Raw genomic sequence first — 27,893 nt, 5'->3', positions numbered from 1 at the left:
TGTCTCTCGATCCTACCAAGAGACAAGATGGCGGCCGCTACGGACTGTTTGGAATGTTTACAGACGCCGGAGAACCAATCAGCTTCGCTTCACAAAGCTCCGTAACGCGAAAAGTACGCGAAGCGGAGCGCTGCCCGGTCCGCTGTCACAGATATATATCTTTTTTTGAACGTTAATTTCTCAAAATCCACTGGAGCACATATATTGAGACATAGCAAAGGCACATCGGGCTACCAGTACCTACAATTTTGCCAAGTTTCGTGCAAATCCATTCAGCCGTTCGATTATTATTATTGTTTTTTTTTTTTTTGCCCCGCGGGGCCCTTTTAAAACCTCCACATCAAACCTAGGGGGTCAGGGAGGATCTACTATGCCCCCTTATGGTCATTTGCCCCTTCGCTTTGGCCTCCTCTTGTCTCTCGATCCTACCGAGAGACAAGATGGCGGCCGCTACGGACTGTTTGGAATGTTTACAGACGCCGGAGAACCAATCAGCTTCGCTTCACAAAGCTCCGTAACGCGAAAAGTACGCGAACCGGAGCGCTGCCCGGTCCGCTGTTACAGATATATATCTTTTTTTGAACGTTAATTTCTCAAAATCCACTGGAGCACATATATTGAGACATAGCAAAGGCACATCGGGCTACCAGTCCCTACAATTTTGCCAAGTTTCGTGCAAATCCATTCAGCCGTTCGGGCTAAAAGTGAGGCCAACCGCCCTATGGAAATTAACATTGGAAAAACGCGTTTTGGGACCCCCCTTTTTTCTCGCCCCCCCCTTGACGAACCCCCCCCAAATTTCCAGGGGCTGCTCAGAAACAAAATGTTCCATTTTCCTGAAAATTTCTGCCAATTCCGTCCACAAACGCCAAAGTTATTAGACATAGAATTTTCAAAAATCCCATAGAGAAAAATTCCTAACTATATATACCTACTGGCGACCGCCAGTAGGTAATATATAGATATATAGATATATAGATATATATATATATATATATATATATATATAGATACATATACATACATGTATGTCTGTGTATGTGTGTGTATATATATTGTGGAAGTGGAGTGGAAAAACGCAAAGCGAACAAATTCAGGAGAGATAGGCTGGATTACGCCAATGGGCGCATCTACACATTCGCTCGTAAATACGATACATTAAGGAGTCGTGTCGTGATGGATAAATGTGCAGGACCAGAACACACGGATGTAGTTGATAGCTTGGAGATCAGCTCAACTGATGAGGAAGTAACAGCAATTGTTAAATCAAAGGAGAGAGAGAGGACTAGGTAAGCTAGTCCGAATCCCCGTTATTATATATCAAAAAATCAAAAGAGGACTAGCTAAGTTACAGGAGAAAGAGACTCAATGGAGTACGTGTGTCGGCAAACCAGTTGGTTTTTTCAAAAAGCCCTCACCCACCAACCTAGTTGGTGGCATGCTTCATCATCGGGCCCACCACAGTGACACCTAATGTGTCCCGGGTGTGCTTCAACGCCAGATTACTGCGGAGCTGGTATACTTGCTGAGTGTGCAGTGTGGTGAGTGAGAAGGTGAAAGTTAAAAAACCATACAGACGGTCCCAGTACCCGAGGGTAAAAAATACTTTAATTTACTGGGCCCCTGTTGGTTATTTAAAAGGCAGACGGACGTGTTGGAGTATGGATTATGACCTCCAGCGTCCTGTGTGGTCTACATGTTTCAGCCTGGCCTTTTTTAATTTGAAACAGGCTTTCCTCAGGACCAAGTGAGTATGTGTAAAAGGTGTAGATTAAATAAATAAACTAAATTATAGTGATTGTATTGTTTTGACTATGTGTAGCACTCTCTAAGGTGCTATATGGGTGAGAGGGGGATTCCCTCTCGCTTTGACAGGCTTTTTTCTGTACAACGCTTCCTTGGGTCACCTGGCAGAGAAAAAGACCGGAATTGCCGGTCTGGTTCCTCCTTGGACCTATCGTCCTTCTGTGACATTTCGGGCACCGCAGAAGGACGATAGGTCCAAGGAGGAACCAGACCGGCAATTCCGGTCTTTTTCTCTGCCAGGTGACTATAATTTAGTTTATTTATTTAATCTACACCTTTTACACATACTCACTTGGTCCTGAGGAAAGCCTGTTTCAAATAAAAAAAGGCCAGGCTGAAACATGTAGACCACACAGGACGCTGGAGGTCATAATCCATACTCCAACACGTCCGTCTGCCTTTTAAATAACCAACAGGGGCCCAGTAAATTAAAGTATTTTTTACCCTCGGGTACTGGGACCGTCTGTATGGTTTTTTAACTTTCACCTTCTCACTCACCACACTGCACACTCAGCAAGTATACCAGCTCTGCAGTAATCTGGCGTTGAAGCACACCCGGGACACATTAGGTGTCACTGTGGTGGGCCCGATGATGAAGCATGCCACCAACTAGGTTGGTGGGTGAGGGCTTTTTGAAAAAACCAACTGGTTTGCCGACACACGTACTCCATTGAGTCTCTTTCTCCTGTAACTTAGCTAGTCCTCTTTTGATTTTTTGAAGTAACAGCAATGCCACTGGATTTTCACTGGGAGATGCAACTAGCCCAGATGATAACGCGACAAAGAGGAAGAGGCAGAGCGAATACGTGGGGGAGAGAACCATCAAAGCCCCAATCAAAACCACAACCAGAAGGAGCAGAAGGAGGAGCAAAGCAAAAGAGAGGCAGAGGAAAACAAAAGTAACCTTAAAGAAAAAGATAACAAAAACTGATAATATAGTCATCAATTTATCAAGCAAGATATTATCGGATATGCACCTGAAATTACTAATTAGGGGACTATCTTACTGCCAAAATAAGAACATGGACGTATCAAATGCACGCATTGACCTATATAAATTTTGTCGGAAAGTCACATTAAGGAAATACTTTCAGAGCATAGCAATGCAATAGGAACATAGGAACAAAAAATATCGGAAATATGAATGTCCAGTGGAAGACAGAATCCTGTCGTCTAATGCTCAAAAAGATTTACCAGCAATGAGGGCATTGACATCAATTGAAGAGAGCATACTTTCAAACAGAGAGGAAAGTGAAAGCTCATTCCGATCTGATATTGACTTTTGCAATAAGTCTGGAATACCCACGAACAGTGGTGGTGAAAGTGGATTGAAGAAACAATCACGGTTCTGCCCGCAATTACCACCAGGGAATAAAGTCGATCTATTCCAGGAGATAATGGTGGAAGAAATAACAAGAATTTCAGGAAAATCCATCAACGACAAAAAGGATGTGTGGAACAGGAAATCACACAATCTCTCGTCAAAAGAATATCAGGCAATGTCAGAACTTAAAAATGATCCCACCATAATAATAAAATCCTCAGATAAGGGGGGAAATCTTGTGGTGCAAAACATCACGGATTACATCACTGAGGCAAAGCGGCAATTGAACAATCAAGAGCACTATGAACAACTAAAAAATAACCCTATGGAAGAGTGGACATAGGAATATCATGCTCTACTGCTGGGTTGGAAAGATAAAGGCCTGATTGATTTCGATGAATACTCTTATTTAAAAACGGATAACCCTATCACAGCCACCATCTACTTTTTATCAAACGTACATAAGGCACTCGAAAGACCACCTGGCAGACCGATAGTGAGTTCCATAGGCTCATTGCTAGAAACAACCTCAAGATTCATTGACATATTCCTAATGAACTATGTAACCTCACTACCTTCGTATCTAAGGGATACAATGGATTTTCTAAATAAAATGTCAGGGATCGAATGGAAAACAAGCTAACTGATGACAACGATTGACGTGTCATCCCTTTACACCTCAATACGCCATGAAGATGGAATAAGAGCCATCAAAAAGATCTTGGAGACACGATCAGTAAGCCAACTAGAACACTCTGCAATGTTGATTGACATGCTAATTTACTGCCTGACGCGCAACGTCTTTCTTTTCGGACTGCAATGGGGACACCTTTTGCCCCAACATATGCGAACCTCCTGATGGTCATCTGGGAGAATGAGGTCGTGGAAAATGAAAAGAAAAAACATTCAAAAATTAAAATCTGGTGTCGTTTCAACGACGACCTGTTTGTCATATGGGACGGAAGTAAAGAAGAGCTCCAAACTTTCATTGATTCACTGGAGAACAACAACTACAACCTCCATTTCACATCAGCCATAAGTGAAACTAGCCTTGTCTTCTTGGATGTAGAAATCTTTGTGAATAACAACCGCATATTACATGCTAACAGCGGGCATCCAGCGAAGTTAAAATGGAGAATACCTTATGGTCAAAAGTTAAGAGCAAAAAGAAACTGCTCTGAAACAGAGGACCTAGAACAGGAAATTGATAGAATGAGCGATCGATTCTGGGAAAGGGGCTACCCGATAGAAGTGATCGAAACAGCAAAATCCAGAATGAATTTGAAACAGAGAACAGACCTCCTAGTCCCAGTTTTTGGCAAAACAAAAGGGATGAATGTTGAAACAGGAGTAACAAATAGCGTCACACGCTTAATCATGGACTTCAAAAATCAGAGTAATGATCTCAAAAAGGCACTAAAGAAAAACTGGAGCATCCTACTGTTAGATGAAACTTTGAAGGATAACTTAACATCATCTCCAAGCATCACCTATAGAAAGACGTCCTCCTTACGGGACATCCTCACTCAGAGTCATCTACAAATCAGGCAACCAATGAAGATCTCATGGCTAACCGCACCTGGATTTTGGAAGTGCTCCAAATGTAAGGCCTGTGAACATGGTCTGAACATCACAGAATACAAATTGCAGAATGGGAGATCCGAAAAAATCATGGACCACATAACGTGCGAGTCCAAATATGTGGTCTACAGACTATTGTGCCCATGTGGGAAGTCCTATATAGGAAGCACTATAAACAAATAAAAATTAAGGATACTCCAACATCTACGTGCGATTAAGAACAAGGACCCTAATTACCCCATGGCTAAACACTTTGATGAATTTCATCATAGCAACTCCAACCTACTGAAATACTCAGGGATCAAGATCAGTAAACCATCAGAGAGAGGGGGAGATCGCACATTGCAACTACGGAAACTAGAGTCCAGAATGATCCTGGGAATGGGGACGGAGTATCCGTATGGACATAATCAAGATGCTGAACTATTTGTACATCTGTAAATAGACTATGAAAATGATAAATCCAGGCAAGCTTCCGAACTCCAATATCGATTGGCTTCTTTTATATAGGTGTAAATATCATGAAAATTAGTGGCAGGGCCGCCCTCTAAACTTGAATGAAATGATAATATGGGCAGCAGCAAGATTATCTGAAAACGAGATGGGAAAGAACGACTGTGAAGTTATATAATTTGGATGAAATTCAGGAGTTCATTGAATCACAATAATTTTTGGGGGAATAGAAATATAGTACTTCACAACATACTAAGAAATTGGACAATGAGAATATAAATGAATTCAATATGGACTTCTGTTGCAACATAAAACTGTATATAATGTATATAGTCGTCATAAACTGAGATCTTTTAGTAGATCCATCAATTTTGAAAGAATCAATGGAAAACAAGACATGATAATCAATTTGATTTTGTACTTTACTGTGAATGAAACAAACGTGATCAGAGACAATTGCTTGCTGCGCGTAATGAGAAACACAATTACTTGAATTATTTGACATTTGCTTGTACTTTACTGTTATGTTTAAGTTATTTCAAGACAATGGCGACCATTTTTTGGCCATAATTTGTGAGCAAGGTTGATAGTCTAGAGGAGTAGTAGAAAGAGAAAATTGTACTTGCACTATGCACTTTAAAAATGGTCTAGACAACAGGGACTCTACGGTCCAGTGGAAGGCTAGGAGTAGCCGAAACGCGTAGGCCGTCTGATTACTGCACGTAAATTTGCACATTGTGTGTTAAAATAAAAACAATTTGATAAAGGACTTACCTGTTTGCTGTGCCGTGACTTCCACCAGGAGGGTACAGGAGGCGAGAGGACTCAACGGAATATATATATATATATATATATATGTATACATATATACATATATATATATATATATATATATATATATATATATATATATATTTCCAAACACCCTTCCAAAAGAAAGAATTGGGTCGCATTCCATCAATCGTTTTCAAAAGTTCCAAGTGATTTATTTCCACGAGTCTCCAAGCATTCAAACCACCAACGCTTTTCGATCTCCTACTGAGATCTTGTTCACGGTACCGCCCCCATGTTTCCCAATACATTTAAAGGAAACATATCTGGATGATGCCATATACTCTTTAGAAAACAGGGCATTATGGTTAAGGTAGTAATTGGTAGGGTAGCTCTAAAAAGAGCTGTTGTGTTATGTGGGTGATTTAAGTACCTACAAGTAGGTACCGATGCAGAGTCTAAAATTCAAGAGAAAGACTCTGTTCCCCTCATCTGAGAAATGTACACCGTGTCCTCTGTAGATATCTTGCATGTTGTAATGCAAGTTATTGTGGTATATGGAACTCATACCATAATCTCTCAGGAAAGCAGGAACTGATCCTTTTGGGACCGCCTGAGAAGGCCTAGGGGGTGAGGGGTACTCTACTTTGCCCCCTTTTCACGTTCTGAACTATTTTATTTTACTCTCTTCTGTAATTACACAAAATGGCAGCGATAGGATGCATCAGAGACAGACAGTGAGAGAAAGGAGGCCGGAGATGAAGAAGAGATGTCAAATACACATTGGAGATAATATAGTGGGAGAAGGGAAGTAAATATGAGTAAACTTACTATGTAACATAAAAATGTTGCGCTCTATACTATAAGTCTCATTTTATACTACAATCACTTCGCTACAACCTCATAAATTAAAAATAAAAATGAATAATGTCTCAAACAATTTTTGATTTCTAAATATAAATTTATTCTTCTGAATTTTCATAATTTGAAAGAACTAGTAACATGTCCTCATCAGGAATTTCCTCTTCAATCATCTCATCAGGAATCTCCTCATGAAAAGTCTGCAATGATGATTCTTGTAACTCTATGGTCTCCAAACATTCGATAAATTCGCCGTCAAGAGATTGATCAAAAAATCATTCAAGTCATCTCCTCCTTGTGAGAATATTTCATTATTGGTGCTGTCAATTTCAATAAATGTAGTGGATAATTCAAAAGAAATTGCCACGGTCTCTTCATTGTGATCTATTTTATTTTGAAATTTCTTGCTGTAAATTGCAGAAAAAAATAATCACTTTCATTTATCGTTTTTAGTAATACATAATATAAAACTAACTTTATCAAGTATTTAGTATAACAGAAGGACTGTAAATAAATAACAGAAAACATTTTTCAAATTATCTTAAAGTGTACAACATAGTTCCCCTTACAAATTAACAACTCACCTTTTTGAAAGTAGGAGAAGCGTTAGTACTGTGTAAATCAAACACCAGAAATTGAGCACCAAAAATTCCTCACAAATGTACCTCAGACAGTAGTATCACAAAATGGCTGTGGTTTCCTCTCATTTTAGATATATACATAACCAATTAACTTTCATCACACACAAATACAAAACCAAAGTAACATTTTAATTGGTTCTAAATTTCAACACTTTCAAATGTGTTTTCCCCATGCAATTTTCCATAGGACATTTAGATACGTCTACAGCCTGAATGGCTGAACGGAATTTCACCAAACTTGGCAAAATGGTACATCAAACCTAGGGGGTCAGGGAGGATCTACTATGCCCCCTTATGGTCATTTGCCCCTTCGCTTTGGCCTCCTCTTGTCTCTCGATCCTACCAAGAGACAAGATGGCGGCCGCTACGGACTGTTTGGAATGTTTACAGACGCCGGAGAACCAATCAGCTTCGCTTCACAAAGCTCCGTAACGCGAAAAGTACGCGAAGCGGAGCGCTGCCCGGTCCGCTGTCACAGATATATATCTTTTTTTGAACGTTAATTTCTCAAAATCCACTGGAGCACATATATTGAGACATAGCAAAGGCACATCGGGCTACCAGTACCTACAATTTTGCCAAGTTTCGTGCAAATCCATTCAGCCGTTCGATTATTATTATTGTTTTTTTTTTTTTTGCCCCGCGGGGCCCTTTTAAAACCTCCACATCAAACCTAGGGGGTCAGGGAGGATCTACTATGCCCCCTTATGGTCATTTGCCCCTTCGCTTTGGCCTCCTCTTGTCTCTCGATCCTACCGAGAGACAAGATGGCGGCCGCTACGGACTGTTTGGAATGTTTACAGACGCCGGAGAACCAATCAGCTTCGCTTCACAAAGCTCCGTAACGCGAAAAGTACGCGAACCGGAGCGCTGCCCGGTCCGCTGTTACAGATATATATCTTTTTTTGAACGTTAATTTCTCAAAATCCACTGGAGCACATATATTGAGACATAGCAAAGGCACATCGGGCTACCAGTCCCTACAATTTTGCCAAGTTTCGTGCAAATCCATTCAGCCGTTCGGGCTAAAAGTGAGGCCAACCGCCCTATGGAAATTAACATTGGAAAAACGCGTTTTGGGACCCCCCTTTTTTCTCGCCCCCCCCTTGACGAACCCCCCCCAAATTTCCAGGGGCTGCTCAGAAACAAAATGTTCCATTTTCCTGAAAATTTCTGCCAATTCCGTCCACAAACGCCAAAGTTATTAGACATAGAATTTTCAAAAATCCCATAGAGAAAAATTCCTAACTATATATACCTACTGGCGACCGCCAGTAGGTAATATATAGATATATAGATATATATATATATATATATATATATATATATATATATATATATGTATATATATATATATATATAGATACATATACATACATGTATGTCTGTGTATGTGTGTGTATATATATTGTGGAAGTGGAGTGGAAAAACGCAAAGCGAACAAATTCAGGAGAGATAGGCTGGATTACGCCAATGGGCGCATCTACACATTCGCTCGTAAATACGATACATTAAGGAGTCGTGTCGTGATGGATAAATGTGCAGGACCAGAACACACGGATGTAGTTGATAGCTTGGAGATCAGCTCAACTGATGAGGAAGTAACAGCAATTGTTAAATCAAAGGAGAGAGAGAGGACTAGGTAAGCTAGTCCGAATCCCCGTTATTATATATCAAAAAATCAAAAGAGGACTAGCTAAGTTACAGGAGAAAGAGACTCAATGGAGTACGTGTGTCGGCAAACCAGTTGGTTTTTTCAAAAAGCCCTCACCCACCAACCTAGTTGGTGGCATGCTTCATCATCGGGCCCACCACAGTGACACCTAATGTGTCCCGGGTGTGCTTCAACGCCAGATTACTGCGGAGCTGGTATACTTGCTGAGTGTGCAGTGTGGTGAGTGAGAAGGTGAAAGTTAAAAAACCATACAGACGGTCCCAGTACCCGAGGGTAAAAAATACTTTAATTTACTGGGCCCCTGTTGGTTATTTAAAAGGCAGACGGACGTGTTGGAGTATGGATTATGACCTCCAGCGTCCTGTGTGGTCTACATGTTTCAGCCTGGCCTTTTTTAATTTGAAACAGGCTTTCCTCAGGACCAAGTGAGTATGTGTAAAAGGTGTAGATTAAATAAATAAACTAAATTATAGTGATTGTATTGTTTTGACTATGTGTAGCACTCTCTAAGGTGCTATATGGGTGAGAGGGGGATTCCCTCTCGCTTTGACAGGCTTTTTTCTGTACAACGCTTCCTTGGGTCACCTGGCAGAGAAAAAGACCGGAATTGCCGGTCTGGTTCCTCCTTGGACCTATCGTCCTTCTGTGACATTTCGGGCACCGCAGAAGGACGATAGGTCCAAGGAGGAACCAGACCGGCAATTCCGGTCTTTTTCTCTGCCAGGTGACTATAATTTAGTTTATTTATTTAATCTACACCTTTTACACATACTCACTTGGTCCTGAGGAAAGCCTGTTTCAAATTAAAAAAGGCCAGGCTGAAACATGTAGACCACACAGGACGCTGGAGGTCATAATCCATACTCCAACACGTCCGTCTGCCTTTTAAATAACCAACAGGGGCCCAGTAAATTAAAGTATTTTTTACCCTCGGGTACTGGGACCGTCTGTATGGTTTTTTAACTTTCACCTTCTCACTCACCACACTGCACACTCAGCAAGTATACCAGCTCTGCAGTAATCTGGCGTTGAAGCACACCCGGGACACATTAGGTGTCACTGTGGTGGGCCCGATGATGAAGCATGCCACCAACTAGGTTGGTGGGTGAGGGCTTTTTGAAAAAACCAACTGGTTTGCCGACACACGTACTCCATTGAGTCTCTTTCTCCTGTAACTTAGCTAGTCCTCTTTTGATTTTTTGAAGTAACAGCAATGCCACTGGATTTTCACTGGGAGATGCAACTAGCCCAGATGATAACGCGACAAAGAGGAAGAGGCAGAGCGAATACGTGGGGGAGAGAACCATCAAAGCCCCAATCAAAACCACAACCAGAAGGAGCAGAAGGAGGAGCAAAGCAAAAGAGAGGCAGAGGAAAACAAAAATAACCTTAAAGAAAAAGATAACAAAAACTGATAATATAGTCATCAATTTATCAAGCAAGAAATTATCGGATATGCACCTGAAATTACTAATTAGGGGACTATCTTACTGCCAAAATAAGAACATGGACGTATCAAATGCACGCATTGACCTATATAAATTTTGTCGGAAAGTCACATTAAGGAAATACTTTCAGAGCATAGCAATGCAATAGGAACATAGGAACAAAAAATATCGGAAATATGAATGTCCAGTGGAAGACAGAATCCTGTCGTCTAATGCTCAAAAAGATTTACCAGCAATGAGGGCATTGACATCAATTGAAGAGAGCATACTTTCAAACAGAGAGGAAAGTGAAAGCTCATTCCGATCTGATATTGACTTTTGCAATAAGTCTGGAATACCCACGAACAGTGGTGGTGAAAGTGGATTGAAGAAACAATCACGGTTCTGCCCGCAATTACCACCAGGGAATAAAGTCGATCTATTCCAGGAGATAATGGTGGAAGAAATAACAAGAATTTCAGGAAAATCCATCAACGACAAAAAGGATGTGTGGAACAGGAAATCACACAATCTCTCGTCAAAAGAATATCAGGCAATGTCAGAACTTAAAAATGATCCCACCATAATAATAAAATCCTCAGATAAGGGGGGAAATCTTGTGGTGCAAAACATCACGGATTACATCACTGAGGCAAAGCGGCAATTGAACAATCAAGAGCACTATGAACAACTAAAAAATAACCCTATGGAAGAGTGGACATAGGAATATCATGCTCTACTGCTGGGTTGGAAAGATAAAGGCCTGATTGATTTCGATGAATACTCTTATTTAAAAACGGATAACCCTATCACAGCCACCATCTACTTTTTATCAAACGTACATAAGGCACTCGAAAGACCACCTGGCAGACCGATAGTGAGTTCCATAGGCTCATTGCTAGAAACAACCTCAAGATTCATTGACATATTCCTAATGAACTATGTAACCTCACTACCTTCGTATCTAAGGGATACAATGGATTTTCTAAATAAAATGTCAGGGATCGAATGGAAAACAAGCTAACTGATGACAACGATTGACGTGTCATCCCTTTACACCTCAATACGCCATGAAGATGGAATAAGAGCCATCAAAAAGATCTTGGAGACACGATCAGTAAGCCAACTAGAACACTCTGCAATGTTGATTGACATGCTAATTTACTGCCTGACGCGCAACGTCTTTCTTTTCGGACTGCAATGGGGACACCTTTTGCCCCAACATATGCGAACCTCCTGATGGTCATCTGGGAGAATGAGGTCGTGGAAAATGAAAAGAAAAAACATTCAAAAATTAAAATCTGGTGTTGTTTCAACGACGACCTGTTTGTCATATGGGACGGAAGTAAAGAAGAGCTCCAAACTTTCATTGATTCACTGGAGAACAACAACTACAACCTCCATTTCACATCAGCCATAAGTGAAACTAGCCTTGTCTTCTTGGATGTAGAAATCTTTGTGAATAACAACCGCATATTACATGCTAACAGCGGGCATCCAGCGAAGTTAAAATGGAGAATACCTTATGGTCAAAAGTTAAGAGCAAAAAGAAACTGCTCTGAAACAGAGGACCTAGAACAGGAAATTGATAGAATGAGCGATCGATTCTGGGAAAGGGGCTACCCGATAGAAGTGATCGAAACAGCAAAATCCAGAATGAATTTGAAACAGAGAACAGACCTCCTAGTCCCAGTTTTTGGCAAAACAAAAGGGATGAATGTTGAAACAGGAGTAACAAATAGCGTCACACGCTTAATCATGGACTTCAAAAATCAGAGTAATGATCTCAAAAAGGCACTAAAGAAAAACTGGAGCATCCTACTGTTAGATGAAACTTTGAAGGATAACTTAACATCATCTCCAAGCATCACCTATAGAAAGACGTCCTCCTTACGGGACATCCTCACTCAGAGTCATCTACAAATCAGGCAACCAATGAAGATCTCATGGCTAACCGCACCTGGATTTTGGAAGTGCTCCAAATGTAAGGCCTGTGAACATGGTCTGAACATCACAGAATACAAATTGCAGAATGGGAGATCCGAAAAAATCATGGACCACATAACGTGCGAGTCCAAATATGTGGTCTACAGACTATTGTGCCCATGTGGGAAGTCCTATATAGGAAGCACTATAAACAAATAAAAATTAAGGATACTCCAACATCTACGTGCGATTAAGAACAAGGACCCTAATTACCCCATGGCTAAACACTTTGATGAATTTCATCATAGCAACTCCAACCTACTGAAATACTCAGGGATCAAGATCAGTAAACCATCAGAGAGAGGGGGAGATCGCACATTGCAACTACGGAAACTAGAGTCCAGAATGATCCTGGGAATGGGGACGGAGTATCCGTATGGACATAATCAAGATGCTGAACTATTTGTACATCTGTAAATAGACTATGAAAATGATAAATCCAGGCAAGCTTCCGAACTCCAATATCGATTGGCTTCTTTTATATAGGTGTAAATATCATGAAAATTAGTGGCAGGGCCGCCCTCTAAACTTGAATGAAATGATAATATGGGCAGCAGCAAGATTATCTGAAAACGAGATGGGAAAGAACGACTGTGAAGTTATATAATTTGGATGAAATTCAGGAGTTCATTGAATCACAATAATTTTTGGGGGAATAGAAATATAGTACTTCACAACATACTAAGAAATTGGACAATGAGAATATAAATGAATTCAATATGGACTTCTGTTGCAACATAAAACTGTATATAATGTATATAGTCGTCATAAACTGAGATCTTTTAGTAGATCCATCAATTTTGAAAGAATCAATGGAAAACAAGACATGATAATCAATTTGATTTTGTACTTTACTGTGAATGAAACAAACGTGATCAGAGACAATTGCTTGCTGCGCGTAATGAGAAACACAATTACTTGAATTATTTGACATTTGCTTGTACTTTACTGTTATGTTTAAGTTATTTCAAGACAATGGCGACCATTTTTTGGCCATAATTTGTGAGCAAGGTTGATAGTCTAGAGGAGTAGTAGAAAGAGAAAATTGTACTTGCACTATGCACTTTAAAAATGGTCTAGACAACAGGGACTCTACGGTCCAGTGGAAGGCTAGGAGTAGCCGAAACGCGTAGGCCGTCTGATTACTGCACGTAAATTTGCACATTGTGTGTTAAAATAAAAACAATTTGATAAAGGACTTACCTGTTTGCTGTGCCGTGACTTCCACCAGGAGGGTACAGGAGGCGAGAGGACTCAACGGAATATATATATATATATATATATATATATGTATACATATATACATATATATATATATATATATATATATATATATATATATTTCCAAACACCCTTCCAAAAGAAAGAATTGGGTCGCATTCCATCAATCGTTTTCAAAAGTTCCAAGTGATTTATTTCCACGAGTCTCCAAGCATTCAAACCACCAACGCTTTTCGATCTCCTACTGAGATCTTGTTCACGGTACCGCCCCCATGTTTCCCAATACATTTAAAGGAAACATATCTGGATGATGCCATATACTCTTTAGAAAACAGGGCATTATGGTTAAGGTAGTAATTGGTAGGGTAGCTCTAAAAAGAGCTGTTGTGTTATGTGGGTGATTTAAGTACCTACAAGTAGGTACCGATGCAGAGTCTAAAATTCAAGAGAAAGACTCTGTTCCCCTCATCTGAGAAATGTACACCGTGTCCTCTGTAGATATCTTGCATGTTGTAATGCAAGTTATTGTGGTATATGGAACTCATACCATAATCTCTCAGGAAAGCAGGAACTGATCCTTTTGGGACCGCCTGAGAAGGCCTAGGGGGTGAGGGGTACTCTACTTTGCCCCCTTTTCACGTTCTGAACTATTTTATTTTACTCTCTTCTGTAATTACACAAAATGGCAGCGATAGGATGCATCAGAGACAGACAGTGAGAGAAAGGAGGCCGGAGATGAAGAAGAGATGTCAAATACACATTGGAGATAATATAGTGGGAGAAGGGAAGTAAATATGAGTAAACTTACTATGTAACATAAAAATGTTGCGCTCTATACTATAAGTCTCATTTTATACTACAATCACTTCGCTACAACCTCATAAATTAAAAATAAAAATGAATAATGTCTCAAACAATTTTTGATTTCTAAATATAAATTTATTCTTCTGAATTTTCATAATTTGAAAGAACTAGTAACATGTCCTCATCAGGAATTTCCTCTTCAATCATCTCATCAGGAATCTCCTCATGAAAAGTCTGCAATGATGATTCTTGTAACTCTATGGTCTCCAAACATTCGATAAATTCGCCGTCAAGAGATTGATCAAAAAATCATTCAAGTCATCTCCTCCTTGTGAGAATATTTCATTATTGGTGCTGTCAATTTCAATAAATGTAGTGGATAATTCAAAAGAAATTGCCACGGTCTCTTCATTGTGATCCATTTTATTTTGACATTTCTTGCTGTAAATTGCAGAAAAAAATAATCACTTTCATTTATCGTTTTTAGTAATACATAATATAAAACTAACTTTATCAAGTATTTAGTATAACAGAAGGACTGTAAATAAATAACAGAAAACATTTTTCAAATTATCTTAAAGTGTACAACATAGTTCCCCTTACAAATTAACAACTCACCTTTTTGAAAGTAGGAGAAGCGTTAGTACTGTGTAAATCAAACACCAGAAATTGAGCACCAAAAATTCCTCACAAATGTACCTCAGACAGTAGTATCACAAAATGGCTGTGGTTTCCTCTCATTTTAGATATATACATAACCAATTAACTTTCATCACACACAAATACAAAACCAAAGTAACATTTTAATTGGTTCTAAATTTCAACACTTTCAAATGTGTTTTCCCCATGCAATTTTCCATAGGACATTTAGATACGTCTACAGCCTGAATGGCTGAACGGAATTTCACCAAACTTGGCAAAATGGTACATCAAACCTAGGGGGTCAGGGAGGATCTACTATGCCCCCTTATGGTCATTTGCCCCTTCGCTTTGGCCTCCTCTTGTCTCTCGATCCTACCAAGAGACAAGATGGCGGCCGCTACGGACTGTTTGGAATGTTTACAGACGCCGGAGAACCAATCAGCTTCGCTTCACAAAGCTCCGTAACGCGAAAAGTACGCGAAGCGGAGCGCTGCCCGGTCCGCTGTCACAGATATATATCTTTTTTTGAACGTTAATTTCTCAAAATCCACTGGAGCACATATATTGAGACATAGCAAAGGCACATCGGGCTACCAGTACCTACAATTTTGCCAAGTTTCGTGCAAATCCATTCAGCCGTTCGATTATTATTATTGTTTTTTTTTTTTTTGCCCCGCGGGGCCCTTTTAAAACCTCCACATCAAACCTAGGGGGTCAGGGAGGATCTACTATGCCCCCTTATGGTCATTTGCCCCTTCGCTTTGGCCTCCTCTTGTCTCTCGATCCTACCGAGAGACAAGATGGCGGCCGCTACGGACTGTTTGGAATGTTTACAGACGCCGGAGAACCAATCAGCTTCGCTTCACAAAGCTCCGTAACGCGAAAAGTACGCGAACCGGAGCGCTGCCCGGTCCGCTGTTACAGATATATATCTTTTTTTGAACGTTAATTTCTCAAAATCCACTGGAGCACATATATTGAGACATAGCAAAGGCACATCGGGCTACCAGTCCCTACAATTTTGCCAAGTTTCGTGCAAATCCATTCAGCCGTTCGGGCTAAAAGTGAGGCCAACCGCCCTATGGAAATTATCATTGGAAAAACGCGTTTTGGGACCCCCCTTTTTTCTCGCCCCCCCCCTTGACGAACCCCCCCAAATTTCCAGGGGCTGCTCAGAAACAAAATGTTCCATTTTCCTGAAAATTTCTGCCAATTCCGTCCACAAACGCCAAAGTTATTAGACATAGAATTTTCAAAAATCCCATAGAGAAAAATTCCTAACTATATATACCTACTGGCGACCGCCAGTAGGTAATATATAGATATATAGATATATATATATATATATATATATATATATATATATATAGATACATATACATACATGTATGTCTGTGTATGTGTGTGTATATATATTGTGGAAGTGGAGTGGAAAAACGCAAAGCGAACAAATTCAGGAGAGATAGGCTGGATTACGCCAATGGGCGCATCTACACATTCGCTCGTAAATACGATACATTAAGGAGTCGTGTCGTGATGGATAAATGTGCAGGACCAGAACACACGGATGTAGTTGATAGCTTGGAGATCAGCTCAACTGATGAGGAAGTAACAGCAATTGTTAAATCAAAGGAGAGAGAGAGGACTAGGTAAGCTAGTCCGAATCCCCGTTATTATATATCAAAAAATCAAAAGAGGACTAGCTAAGTTACAGGAGAAAGAGACTCAATGGAGTACGTGTGTCGGCAAACCAGTTGGTTTTTTCAAAAAGCCCTCACCCACCAACCTAGTTGGTGGCATGCTTCATCATCGGGCCCACCACAGTGACACCTAATGTGTCCCGGGTGTGCTTCAACGCCAGATTACTGCGGAGCTGGTATACTTGCTGAGTGTGCAGTGTGGTGAGTGAGAAGGTGAAAGTTAAAAAACCATACAGACGGTCCCAGTACCCGAGGGTAAAAAATACTTTAATTTACTGGGCCCCTGTTGGTTATTTAAAAGGCAGACGGACGTGTTGGAGTATGGATTATGACCTCCAGCGTCCTGTGTGGTCTACATGTTTCAGCCTGGCCTTTTTTAATTTGAAACAGGCTTTCCTCAGGACCAAGTGAGTATGTGTAAAAGGTGTAGATTAAATAAATAAACTAAATTATAGTGATTGTATTGTTTTGACTATGTGTAGCACTCTCTAAGGTGCTATATGGGTGAGAGGGGGATTCCCTCTCGCTTTGACAGGCTTTTTTCTGTACAACGCTTCCTTGGGTCACCTGGCAGAGAAAAAGACCGGAATTGCCGGTCTGGTTCCTCCTTGGACCTATCGTCCTTCTGTGACATTTCGGGCACCGCAGAAGGACGATAGGTCCAAGGAGGAACCAGACCGGCAATTCCGGTCTTTTTCTCTGCCAGGTGACTATAATTTAGTTTATTTATTTAATCTACACCTTTTACACATACTCACTTGGTCCTGAGGAAAGCCTGTTTCAAATTAAAAAAGGCCAGGCTGAAACATGTAGACCACACAGGACGCTGGAGGTCATAATCCATACTCCAACACGTCCGTCTGCCTTTTAAATAACCAACAGGGGCCCAGTAAATTAAAGTATTTTTTACCCTCGGGTACTGGGACCGTCTGTATGGTTTTTTAACTTTCACCTTCTCACTCACCACACTGCACACTCAGCAAGTATACCAGCTCTGCAGTAATCTGGCGTTGAAGCACACCCGGGACACATTAGGTGTCACTGTGGTGGGCCCGATGATGAAGCATGCCACCAACTAGGTTGGTGGGTGAGGGCTTTTTGAAAAAACCAACTGGTTTGCCGACACACGTACTCCATTGAGTCTCTTTCTCCTGTAACTTAGCTAGTCCTCTTTTGATTTTTTGAAGTAACAGCAATGCCACTGGATTTTCACTGGGAGATGCAACTAGCCCAGATGATAACGCGACAAAGAGGAAGAGGCAGAGCGAATACGTGGGGGAGAGAACCATCAAAGCCCCAATCAAAACCACAACCAGAAGGAGCAGAAGGAGGAGCAAAGCAAAAGAGAGGCAGAGGAAAACAAAAGTAACCTTAAAGAAAAAGATAACAAAAACTGATAATATAGTCATCAATTTATCAAGCAAGAAATTATCGGATATGCACCTGAAATTACTAATTAGGGGACTATCTTACTGCCCAAATAAGAACATGGACGTATCAAATGCACGCATTGACCTATATAAATTTTGTCGGAAAGTCACATTAAGGAAATACTTTCAGAGCATAGCAATGCAATAGGAACATAGGAACAAAAAATATCGGAAATATGAATGTCCAGTGGAAGACAGAATCCTGTCGTCTAATGCTCAAAAAGATTTACCAGCAATGAGGGCATTGACATCAATTGAAGAGAGCATACTTTCAAACAGAGAGGAAAGTGAAAGCTCATTCCGATCTGATATTGACTTTTGCAATAAGTCTGGAATACCCACGAACAGTGGTGGTGAAAGTGGATTGAAGAAACAATCACGGTTCTGCCCGCAATTACCACCAGGGAATAAAGTCGATCTATTCCAGGAGATAATGGTGGAAGAAATAACAAGAATTTCAGGAAAATCCATCAACGACAAAAAGGATGTGTGGAACAGGAAATCACACAATCTCTCGTCAAAAGAATATCAGGCAATGTCAGAACTTAAAAATGATCCCACCATAATAATAAAATCCTCAGATAAGGGGGGAAATCTTGTGGTGCAAAACATCACGGATTACATCACTGAGGCAAAGCGGCAATTGAACAATCAAGAGCACTATGAACAACTAAAAAATAACCCTATGGAAGAGTGGACATAGGAATATCATGCTCTACTGCTGGGTTGGAAAGATAAAGGCCTGATTGATTTCGATGAATACTCTTATTTAAAAACGGATAACCCTATCACAGCCACCATCTACTTTTTATCAAACGTACATAAGGCACTCGAAAGACCACCTGGCAGACCGATAGTGAGTTCCATAGGCTCATTGCTAGAAACAACCTCAAGATTCATTGACATATTCCTAATGAACTATGTAACCTCACTACCTTCGTATCTAAGGGATACAATGGATTTTCTAAATAAAATGTCAGGGATCGAATGGAAAACAAGCTAACTGATGACAACGATTGACGTGTCATCCCTTTACACCTCAATACGCCATGAAGATGGAATAAGAGCCATCAAAAAGATCTTGGAGACACGATCAGTAAGCCAACTAGAACACTCTGCAATGTTGATTGACATGCTAATTTACTGCCTGACGCGCAACGTCTTTCTTTTCGGACTGCAATGGGGACACCTTTTGCCCCAACATATGCGAACCTCCTGATGGTCATCTGGGAGAATGAGGTCGTGGAAAATGAAAAGAAAAAACATTCAAAAATTAAAATCTGGTGTTGTTTCAACGACGACCTGTTTGTCATATGGGACGGAAGTAAAGAAGAGCTCCAAACTTTCATTGATTCACTGGAGAACAACAACTACAACCTCCATTTCACATCAGCCATAAGTGAAACTAGCCTTGTCTTCTTGGATGTAGAAATCTTTGTGAATAACAACCGCATATTACATGCTAACAGCGGGCATCCAGCGAAGTTAAAATGGAGAATACCTTATGGTCAAAAGTTAAGAGCAAAAAGAAACTGCTCTGAAACAGAGGACCTAGAACAGGAAATTGATAGAATGAGCGATCGATTCTGGGAAAGGGGCTACCCGATAGAAGTGATCGAAACAGCAAAATCCAGAATGAATTTGAAACAGAGAACAGACCTCCTAGTCCCAGTTTTTGGCAAAACAAAAGGGATGAATGTTGAAACAGGAGTAACAAATAGCGTCACACGCTTAATCATGGACTTCAAAAATCAGAGTAATGATCTCAAAAAGGCACTAAAGAAAAACTGGAGCATCCTACTGTTAGATGAAACTTTGAAGGATAACTTAACATCATCTCCAAGCATCACCTATAGAAAGACGTCCTCCTTACGGGACATCCTCACTCAGAGTCATCTACAAATCAGGCAACCAATGAAGATCTCATGGCTAACCGCACCTGGATTTTGGAAGTGCTCCAAATGTAAGGCCTGTGAACATGGTCTGAACATCACAGAATACAAATTGCAGAATGGGAGATCCGAAAAAATCATGGACCACATAACGTGCGAGTCCAAATATGTGGTCTACAGACTATTGTGCCCATGTGGGAAGTCCTATATAGGAAGCACTATAAACAAATAAAAATTAAGGATACTCCAACATCTACGTGCGATTAAGAACAAGGACCCTAATTACCCCATGGCTAAACACTTTGATGAATTTCATCATAGCAACTCCAACCTACTGAAATACTCAGGGATCAAGATCAGTAAACCATCAGAGAGAGGGGGAGATCGCACATTGAAACTACGGAAACTAGAGTCCAGAATGATCCTGGGAATGGGGACGGAGTATCCGTATGGACATAATCAAGATGCTGAACTATTTGTACATCTGTAAATAGACTATGAAAATGATAAATCCAGGCAAGCTTCCGAACTCCAATATCGATTGGCTTCTTTTATATAGGTGTAAATATCATGAAAATTAGTGGCAGGGCCGCCCTCTAAACTTGAATGAAATGATAATATGGGCAGCAGCAAGATTATCTGAAAACGAGATGGGAAAGAACGACTGTGAAGTTATATAATTTGGATGAAATTCAGGAGTTCATTGAATCACAATAATTTTTGGGGGAATAGAAATATAGTACTTCACAACATACTAAGAAATTGGACAATGAGAATATAAATGAATTCAATATGGACTTCTGTTGCAACATAAAACTGTATATAATGTATATAGTCGTCATAAACTGAGATCTTTTAGTAGATCCATCAATTTTGAAAGAATCAATGGAAAACAAGACATGATAATCAATTTGATTTTGTACTTTACTGTGAATGAAACAAACGTGATCAGAGACAATTGCTTGCTGCGCGTAATGAGAAACACAATTACTTGAATTATTTGACATTTGCTTGTACTTTACTGTTATGTTTAAGTTATTTCAAGACAATGGCGACCATTTTTTGGCCATAATTTGTGAGCAAGGTTGATAGTCTAGAGGAGTAGTAGAAAGAGAAAATTGTACTTGCACTATGCACTTTAAAAATGGTCTAGACAACAGGGACTCTACGGTCCAGTGGAAGGCTAGGAGTAGCCGAAACGCGTAGGCCGTCTGATTACTGCACGTAAATTTGCACATTGTGTGTTAAAATAAAAACAATTTGATAAAGGACTTACCTGTTTGCTGTGCCGTGACTTCCACCAGGAGGGTACAGGAGGCGAGAGGACTCAACGGAATATATATATATATATATATATATACATATATATATATATATATATATATATATATATATATATATATATATATATATATATATATATATATTTCCAAACACCCTTCCAAAAGAAAGAATTGGGTCGCATTCCATCAATCGTTTTCAAAAGTTCCAAGTGATTTATTTCCACGAGTCTCCAAGCATTCAAACCACCAACGCTTTTCGATCTCCTACTGAGATCTTGTTCACGGTACCGCCCCCATGTTTCCCAATACATTTAAAGGAAACATATCTGGATGATGCCATATACTCTTTAGAAAACAGGGCATTATGGTTAAGGTAGTAATTGGTAATACATTTTTTAAGTGATTAAAACGTGATTTAAAACATACTGCATTTCAATCATGTTCACAATATAATTCTTTATCTAATTTAATCTAATTTAAAGCTAATGCTCATGAATAATTAACTTGATTATTCCCTTCATAGCCCTCCGGTGGCCTTATTCTCTCACCATCACCAATTCATTTTGTATTTAAGCATATGTTCAATCATATTGCATCCAATGTGATGTCACTTTTCTCTTACTGTACATGAGTTTTACTAGCCTTCATACTTATTCGGTAACTACTGCAGTAAACTCCAAATAATAAACAATAGGTTAAAACCTTAAATCATCTTGCGAGGCTTACGGTTACACATTAATTTAGTCCATTCTATTTCATCATCTTGCATTACATCTTAAGTGGATCCCTTATTGTCTCTTTACAAGTGTTTATACAGTTCTTCACTCTGATTCAGCCCATGCGGGGTCATGGACCGTAGGCTGAGGATGTATCTTGATTCTTTTATACGCAAGGCTTTTTCTCTGTCCCCTCCTCTTGCCTGTTTCTTCACTGTGTCAATGCCATAAAATCTAAAAGACTTTTCCAATTACTATCATGATGGGTCTCCATGGGCGTGGCTTGGATGCCCAGGGGAATGGCAGCGTGAGCCTGGAGCTCCACGCCCGATCCCCATTAGCATCCTGTAAAACAGCACGGAATCCGGCGTGTGAGGCGGCATCCTGCAGCGCGGACCGCCGGAGGAACCGGGCTTACAGTGTCCCCAACGAGGATCCACCGAAGCAGCGCAAAAAACAACTTTCGGGAAGACTCGGCTCCAAAATGGCGGACGGCTGATGAACGGGGGCGGACAACGGCATACCTGAGTGCTTCGGCGGGAGTGACGGAGCCGATCAGAGCGCCCCCCCGACTGACGCCGGTAACGAATGCCAGGACTGGGACCTCCAGAGGAGTAGGGAGACTCGTCTGGTGCCCGGCGACCACCGCGCTGGCGTTGAGTAAGATGGCGGCCATCCCGTGACTTGGGGACTGAGGACATTGCGGCGCACCCGAAGGAGGAGAGCGGACCGGGGCGGCAGAGACAAGCGCACAGCCGGCAGAGGAACGGATTGCAGGGAGAGCGTTTCCTCGGCCCGTGAGATGAGCGGAGCCCCCTGTGGACCCGAGGCCAGAGGGTGGAGAGCAGCACTGCGGAGGTGAGGAATACCTTCCGTGGGGGCCCTAGAATTGCGGAGCCGGGAACACTGGGCAGCGCCGACATTACAGGCACTAACGGGAGCAGTGGAAGCGAGCGCTCTGGCCGGCCAGGGAGTTCAGTAGGGGTCAGCAGCCGGAGGCGCGAGCAGTGGCAATGTGCACCTTGGAGCGCGACTTAGGAAGCATCGGGGCCAGGACAGTGGCAGCACTCAGAGTCCCTCGCCGCAGGGGGCTCTGCAATTCCATCGGCGATAAGAGCGGAGATGCAGGCATAACCTCATGCTACGCCGCGCACTGGAGAGATCCGGAGGGGAATGGGAAGTCTGGGGACCCACGAAACCCTCGAAGGGTGACGGCCTGCTACTCACCGGAGGACTGTACGGAGTGCTGAAGCTGGCTGGACCCGGGAGGGGAGACCGGCAAAAACCCTGGATTATAGGCGACCCCGCGGAACTGGAAGCCAGGATAAGGGAGAGCTGCCCCGCGGTTGAGACATTGACTGCTGCCTGACCCCCGCGAGCTGACATGGGCTAGCAAGATGGTGAAACCCATGGGGCGAGTGGATGGAGCTGCTGGCTCTGATGTGCCAGATGGCACAACGCAAAACCCGATGGATCTGCAACAACTGCAAGACCGAATCCTGGACGCTATAACGGCCACGAAAAACGTTCTTCAACAGGACATAGCTCAAGTGGCATCGGGCCTCGGGCTCCTTCGAGCGGACCATGATAAATTGAAAGACAGGGTCAAAGGGGCAGAGGACACACTGCAGGAGTTGGTTCCAGAGCATAAGTCTATGGAGGGGCGATTGGTGGATGCACTCGACCGGATACAGGCGCTGGAACGAAGGGCAGAGGATGCAGAAAATCGCAGCAGACGTAATAACGTGCGCTTGGTGGGTCTGCCGGAGACAAAAGAAGGAGAGGACATGATGGGGTACTGTAATGATGGGAAGTCCACACGTAGAGTAGTATTTAGTGATGCTTTATTCCAAGTTGTAAAGGGAGACCCCACCAGGAGCATCCAACATGGTGCTCAGCCCAGCCAACTGTAATCTGTCAGGCAGATCACCAACATTCTCAAGGGTGCATCACATGAACATTCCAATAGAGGTAGAGGAGGATAGCATAGGGAATATCAAGATACTACATTATCCTCTCTCCTTACACAGAAAACAAAAAGCTAAAAACAGCAACGGAGAACAGAAGGCAATGAAGAAAGTGAAAAGAGCAAAAGCTGAAAAAGAAGAACAGAAAAGAGGAAACACCTTAAAAAGAGAACAAGATAGAAGAATGGAAAAAACCGTATAAACCCATCCACCCTTCTTACACCATATAGACCATCCTCTCTTCTTACAGTACTAAAAGAAAAAGACTAAAGGAAGTCAATAGAAGAGAAAAGAACAACAGGAAAAGTAGAAAGTGAAACCGCACGAAAACACTATTACCACTAAGCAAAATACTATATTGTAATGAAAGAGATAATAGTGTAAGAAAAGTTGCAATTAAATACATAGGATCATTAATACATGTAAATCTGAACATATTTAGCATAAAAACATAAATGTACATAAATAGTAGGCATAAGCTAAATATGTTAAAACTTTTATAATTCAAGAAAGTGCTAAAGGACTATAACCCTAGCATAACTCCTCTGAAGGAGACTAAAATAACGCACACCCAAAAGGGCACAAATCAAAAATAGACGAGATGGGACAAAAGCCCACGACCTCAAAATGGGACATGACCCCATAGCAAAAATATGTCATTAAGTAGATGGGACTAAAACCCACTACAACAAACGGGACTGTAAACCCATTGTAAATGCAAATGACCAGCGCAAATGGGACTAAAACCCATTGCAAGAAAAATGGGCTAAAACCCATATAAAAAAAAACATTGCAATGTAAGCAAATGGGACAAAACCCAATGCAAAAACAAATATGGGACTGAACCCACAGTCAGCGAATGGGACTATTTACCCAATGCCAACACTTAAATGATACAGATGGGACTAAAAACCCTCTGTAAGTAATTGGGACTCGGACCCATTACAAACATTTATACCACACAGGTGGGGCTCAAACCCACTGTGTTGGAATGGGACTAGGAAACCCATCAATAAAACACTGTAAATAAAACAGATGGGAATAAAACCCACTGTAACAAATGGGACTAAGAACCCATCGCAGATGGGACTAAAACCCACTGCAAATATCGAACAAGTTATGCCAACAGGCATACCGGGATGTTGGGACTTACAACCCACTCCCAACACAATGAAAGGGAAAACATATTTATGCAGGAAATGGGACTAAGACTCATTCCTACGCTAACAAAAATTATTATGATGTAAAATAGACTAAAAATATAAATATTTCATAGAATAGTGAAAATTAACATTTCTTCTTAGTTAAAGCTGATAACATTTCGACAAATGTGTGCTTGTCACAACTACTAAACAATTTATGATTTGAAATGTCATAGTTGTATCTGTCACCATGTTATGGTGCAGGCAACGTGAAGAGAACACCAGAGCTCGATTTTGCCCTCGAAAAATATCCTTAACTGAAATGATTAACACAAAAGGAAACAAAACAGCGCCTCGTAAGACTCCCTCGTTTTCATGATGAGAAATGCACAGTACCTTTGTGTCATGACGGAGATCTTTAAATGAGGGAAATCAGGTTTTACTTGTCTGCTGGAACGCCAAACCATCGAGAAAAACGCGTTTCAAACTAACAACATGTTGCAGGTGTGTGTATCACCGTGAAAGAGGCATCAGGACACACACTTTTCAAATAAGTAAAGAAACCGAACTTCCATGCATGAAGATAAACTCTTTCAGTCACGATGTTGAGAGCACTCCAAAGTAAACAAAAATGGCACGCACAGTGACGCACAGCTGTGTGGCTCACGGCGCTCTTCCGCACCAAACAACATCGGGAGAACAGGCAGAAAGAACGAAGCGTCACAGGAGCTCCATGTCAGCAGCAGCAGGTGAGAGCGTGCACATACGCGCTGCGTTTTTCAAATGAGGAAAATTGACAGTTGAACTGATGAATGTACAGAGGTTCGTTTTTCTCACAAAAGCCTCTGTAAAAATGATGAACCTTAATAGTATCACTACCATGACAGCTTTTAAACTCTGGAATGCCATGATGATCGAAATTGCTTTTAGTCACTTTTGTGAAAGGCCAAAAAAATTATTATTTACTGCGCAATTAAACATCGTATGGTCTAATTAAAGCAACAGGAAAGATTTTTGGGGAGGCTGCAGAGAAAGCACACGGTGCTAGTGCACTTTTAAAGAACTTATTTTGACTGTTGGACATATAACCATACTAGGTTAGGCAGAATTCTTCCCCAAACAGCGTAGATAAATAAAGTCAATGCCAAATCTCATGTAAAGGCATAAAATAGGATGAGCCAGGCACAAAAACGATTTTGGTTTGGCACAGTTACAATACAGTTTAAATTAGGCTCTCCTTGTAAATAGGACAAAACGCAGAGTTGGCCAATAAAATGCTTAACTTCATATGAGGACATAACGTCAGTCTCAAACTTAAAACAAATTGGCTTATCCAGCGTCAGAGCACAGTGCCAAGTTAAAAGTTGTAAACTCACTGTTACACAGGACGACTGCCAGACTGCTGTGGGCGACCGGTTGTAGGTCACTGGTGGGGTCATGCTGGCAGTTAGGGTAACTTCCCTGGTTTCTAGTTCCTTTTCTTGATTTTAGACAGCTTGAAGTTCTTCCAGACTTGACAGGTGTAGGTTCTTTGTTTAGATCGTCGCCATGAATGTAATGATGGGAAGTCCACACGTAGAGTAGTATTTAGTGATGCTTTATTCCAAGTTGTAAAGGGAGACCCCACCAGGAGCATCCAACATGGTGCTCAGCCCAGCCAACTGTAATCTGTCAGGCAGATCACCAACATTCTCAAGGGTGCATCACATGAACATTCCAATAGAGGTAGAGGAGGATAGCATAGGGAATATCAAGATACTACAGGTACCTCGACAACTGGCTGCGAACGGAGGTGGCGCCAGAGGGTCTTTCGCCCTTCTTCTCCCTGGAGAGAGCGCATCGTGTCCCGGCTGGGTCTCCTAAGCCGCGCTATCCGCCCCGCCCAGTGGTGGTAAAACTATTGCATTATAAAGACAGGGACTGGTTACTGCAGAGGGCTAGAGACATAGGCCCATTTCAGGTGGATAACAGAAACGTGAGACTGTTCCCTGACTTTACATTTGAGACTCAGAAACTGCGAGCCTCCTTCCTGTCGCTCAAATGGGAACTCCGTGCGGAGGGCATAAAGTACTCGCTTCTCTTCCCAGCTAAGCTTAGGGTTGAAGTGGATGGCAAGGTGAACTTCTTTCTGACATCAGCGGATGCCTGGGCATGGTGGGACACTTACAAAGCTGGAACGGATGGAGCACAATATCGAGCTGAAGAGGCGAAGCGTCAGCAACCAGTGCGGAAATCGCAGAGGATCCGGAAGCGCCGGCAAAGATCCAGGAAATCGACAGACTCGCAAACGGAAGAGGAGAGGCGGGCAGCACTGCAAGCGGTGGTGAACCTATCGAGGGCTGGGAGTGCCTGCTCACGCAAGAGCTCAATCTCGGAGGACCATCGCACGGGGTCGGAAACGGATTTGTCAGAACTTGGCGGCGCAAAGGGTCCAGTGGTGACGCCGCAGACGTCGGAAGAAATTATCGAGGCCTGAGGAGGAGGACGCATGGTCCTATCTGAGTGCGGCTCCTGGGGACGCCGGTAGCTCTCGATGCAGCGGCGATTAATGGAGCAGCTGAGACATTCGTG

At 41.6% G+C, this 27,893-nt stretch overlaps 1 long non-coding RNA gene across 3 annotated transcripts in view; it reads right to left on the bottom strand.

The window, feature by feature from the left end:
• The window catches only part of LOC144820128 (uncharacterized), a 485,905-nt gene extending 458,906 nt beyond the window's left edge, over positions 1–26,999 (bottom strand). For all 3 annotated transcript variants that reach the window (XR_013607694.1, XR_013607693.1, XR_013607695.1), the window contains exon 1: positions 25,719–26,999. This is a non-coding gene — a long non-coding RNA (uncharacterized LOC144820128). The remainder of the gene's footprint in view (positions 1–25,718) is intronic.
• Positions 27,000–27,893: the final 894 nt, after the last annotated feature.

The sequence above is a fragment of the Lissotriton helveticus genome, chromosome 1_1 (assembly GCF_964261635.1).
Source record: "Lissotriton helveticus chromosome 1_1, aLisHel1.1, whole genome shotgun sequence".
Taxonomy (NCBI): Eukaryota; Metazoa; Chordata; class Amphibia; order Caudata; family Salamandridae; genus Lissotriton; species Lissotriton helveticus.
This window is presented reverse-complemented; position numbering and strand designations above follow the sequence as displayed.